At 43.3% G+C, this 3,958-nt stretch overlaps 1 non-coding gene across 1 annotated transcript; it reads left to right on the top strand.

The window, feature by feature from the left end:
- The first annotated feature begins 923 nt into the window (after nt 1–923).
- Nucleotides 924–1,032, top strand: LOC132651537 (U6 spliceosomal RNA). The gene has a single exon (XR_009589154.1). It is a non-coding gene; the product is annotated as a U6 spliceosomal RNA (small nuclear RNA).
- Nucleotides 1,033–3,958: the final 2,926 nt, after the last annotated feature.

Below are 3,958 nucleotides of genomic sequence, written 5' to 3'. Positions count from 1 at the left end.
ATAAAAGAACTACTAATGTGTGCCTTGTTTTCTTCTCCCTCCTGGTTCTTCCTCTCTCTCTTCTCCCTGTCCTCCATCTCTTGTCTGTTCTTCCCCTCCTCTTGTCTCTCCTCTTCCTCCTCATACACCATTCAACTACTAATAGGTTTGAATCCAACACAATTTGTCATTTAATTAAAAAATACAAAATTTTAAAATTATGTTTCAACTATAGGTCTTTGAAATATATCAGGTGAAGGGCCCGAGCTTAGGATTCATAAACTTCATGACAAATTGCCTTTTACACTGGATGTGGTTCTTACCACCTAGATGAATTTCCTTTCACTTTAAAAAACTATGATATTACATATTGTTTTCTATATTTTAACATAAGAGTGATATTCTCAATGATACAGTTATGCAACCCATTTTTCCCATCAACATTTTAATAAGAAATTTATCCTTCTGGATATACTTTGGTTACTCTTCTTTTTCAAATTACCATATATGATTCGATTATGTGACTGTCAGAATATATCCATTCTCTTGTTGCAGTTACAGTTTTCAAAAACACAAACAAAACAAATCCAGTAGCTTGTGAACCAGACCAAAACAAACAAACAAAAAAAAATACACTGTATGAAATTCTCAAAGAATTAATGAAAATATTTTAAGATAAGAACTGATGAATGAATCACCTCCCCCTGAGGGGAGAGCAGCCTTACCAGGCCACAGAAGATGAAAATGCAACCATTCCTGATGTGATCTGATAGACTAAGATCAGAGGGAAGGAGAGGAGGACCTCCCCTATCAGTAGACTTGGGGAGGGGCATGCGTGAAGAAGGGGGGATGGGACCGGGCAGGGAGGAGGGAGGGCCTTATGGGGGGGATACAAAGTGAATAAACTCTAATTAATAAAAATAAATAAATTAAAAAGAAAAAGAGTGCTCGCTTCGGCAGCACATATACTAAAAAAATGGAACGATACAGAGAAGATTAGCATGGCCCCTGCGCAAGGATGACATGCAAATTCCTGAAGCGTTCCATATTTTTTCAGAAGCTGGAAACAACCCAGATGCCCTTCAACTGAAGAATGGATGCAGAAATTGTGGTACATCTACACAATGGAATATTACTCAGCAATGAAAAATAAGGAAATCATGAAATTTGCAGGTAAATGGTGGAATCTGGAAAGGATCATCCTGAGTGAGTTGTCCCAGAAGCAAAAAGACACACATGGTATATACTCACTCATATAGACGTACAACATAGGACAAACCCACTGTAACCTGTGCATCTAAAGAAACTAAGCAAGAGAGAGGACCCTAACTAAAATGTCCAATCCCCATCCGGAAAGGGAAAGAGGATGGACATCAGAAGAAGAAGAAAACAGGAAACAACCTAGGAACCTACCACAGAGGGCCTCTGAAAGCCTCTGCCCTACAGACTATCAAAGCAGATGCTGAGCCTGATGGGCAAGTGTTGGGCAGAGTGAATGGAATTTTATGTAAGAAGTGGGAAATAGTAAGAGCTGGAGAGGACAGGGTCTCCACAAGGAGAGCAACAGAACAAGAAAATTTGAACACAGGGAACTTCCCAGAGACTCATACTCCAACCAAGGACTATTCATAGAGATAACCCAGAACCCCTGCACAGATGTAACCCAGGGCAGTTCAGAGTCCAATTGGGTTACATAGTAATGTGAAGAGGGACTGCCTCTGACATAATCTGATTGGCCTGCTCTTTGATCACCTCCCCCTGGGGGGGAGCAGCCTTACCAGGCCATAGTAGAGTACAATGCAGCCACTTTTGATGTGAACTGATGGACTAAGATCAGAAAGGAGAGGAGAACCTCCCCTATCAGTGGACTTGGGGAGTGGCATGCATGCAGAGGGAGGAGGGAGGGTGGGGTTGGGAGGGGAGGAGGGAGGGGCTTATAGGGGGATGCAGAATGAATAAAGTGTAATTGAGGAAAAATTAAAAAAAAAGGGGGGGGGGAATAATTTAAGAACCTTCAATGACTTTCAAAAGTGGAGCAAAACATGGAGTTAGTCAATTTACATGGAACATGTCTCGCCCCTGGGGGCAATGGTCTCCTGAACCTACTCAGACCTCGGACACCACCACTGCTAGTTCTAGAACTGATGCAGGATGTTCCAACGAGGGGGTTAAGGCTTCCCATAATATTTCCTATAAGCCCACATCTGTTTGTTTATATCCCCCATTTTTATTCATTATTAGCCAGATAGAGCCAAGTAATTATGGTGATGATACTTGCTTTTTTGCCCAATGCTGGAATGCTAGTGAATTTAGGTATGCCCTGGTTACTCGCATGCCTCGCTGGGTGCCTGTGCCCGTTGATGCCCCTCACGCTATGACTCTCTTCAGACAGAAAAGGGATCGGATCTTGGAACTACAGCCGCCACTGTTACTGCCATCTCATTGGCGGCTGTTGGAGCTACCACCGTGGCATTAGCCATGAGTCATACTGTGCAGACTGCTCAGACCCTGAATAATCTTTTAGCTAATGTAACTCATGCCTTAGATGTACAAAAAGGAATTAATGCTCAACTAAAAGGAGGCTTGATGGTGTTCAGTCAGAGGATTGACCTCGTGCAGGAGCAAATTGATACCCTATGGCAAATGGCTCAACCGGGCTGTCAATGGAAGTATGCTGGATTTTGTGTTACTAGCATACAACATGAGAATTTTTCCTGTGCTGCAAATCTGTCTAAACAATTGTCTAGCTATATTTTCGGTAATTGGACTGGAGAATTCGATACTACGATGGAGCAGCTGAGAGTGGCCATTATCACAGTAAATTCTACCAGAGTGGACGCAGGACTAGCCACAGGATTATCACCATGGATTGCTGCAGCCATGAATCATCTGAAGGAATGGGCGGGCATGGGAGCATTAGCAGGCCTTCTGGTGTTGTTCTCCTTGGTTTGCCTGTGGTGTATATGCAAGATTAGAGTCTTACAACAGCATAATGTAGCCATCATTCAGGCCTTTACAGCCATTGAAGCAGGACAGTCTCCCCAAGCATGGTTGGCTACCATCAAAAGCTAAAATGTTATGCTCAGGATGCGAGGCTAAGCACTGCACTCAGGGTCAGCCGCTTTCGACCCAGAGAAGAGCAAGTCTGATTGCATGCGGGTTGATGCCCCAGGTCCCGTCTCTGAGAAAAAGGTATCGGACAGGTCTGATGCTCTTTGGGTGGATGACACCTAAATGAACATCAGTACAAAGTCCCAATTTATTTCTAATATCAGAGATCAGACCTCTACTCTTGCCTGATGCGTCTAAAACAAAAAGGGGGAACTGTAGAGAGCTGTGGAATGCCGCGCCTTAAAGATGGAGCTGGTTTTTGCCTTCCACCTTCCCGATGGTGAGTGCTCTCTGTCACAAACAACTCCACATTTGGCTAAGGCTGAGGATCTGGCTTGCTTCCATGTATGTGGACCTATCTGCATTGCCCACGTGGCACGCTGGGTTTGGCTACCCAGAGGCTATTTAAGCTGTGGGCTGGCTTTCCCCAGGGTCCGATGATTGTTCAAGGTTCCTGAATAAACTGCATTGAAAAAAAAAGAAAAAGAACTGATGAATGGGCATGGTGGCTCAGACTTGTTATCTCCAGAGAGGATCTTAAGTTTATTAACAGCCTGCTATAGAGTGAGAGACCCTACATCAAAGAAACAAATATGACCGCAAATGGCTAGGCATGTTGGTATGCAGGTGTGTTGTGGTAATACATGCCTAAAAGATATTAATAGCACATATAATAAGATGATCATGGAGGATCATGCCTACAATGTCATAACTCAGAAGGCTGAGGCAAGACAAAGCTTTCAAGGATGGCCTTGAACTTGGAAAGCAAAACATACCTAATATTTACAGCCATTTCTAAATCCCAATCCCCAGTTCTGTTTTCGTTTAAATCAATGGTAATAGTACCGTAGTGTGGTGCATAATTCAG

Source organism: Meriones unguiculatus, assembly GCF_030254825.1.
Source record: "Meriones unguiculatus strain TT.TT164.6M chromosome X unlocalized genomic scaffold, Bangor_MerUng_6.1 ChrX_unordered_Scaffold_30, whole genome shotgun sequence".
Lineage (NCBI taxonomy): Eukaryota > Metazoa > Chordata > Mammalia > Rodentia > Muridae > Meriones > Meriones unguiculatus.
The sequence above is the reverse complement of the archived record's forward strand: the minus strand, read 5'-3'. Positions and strand labels throughout refer to the sequence as shown.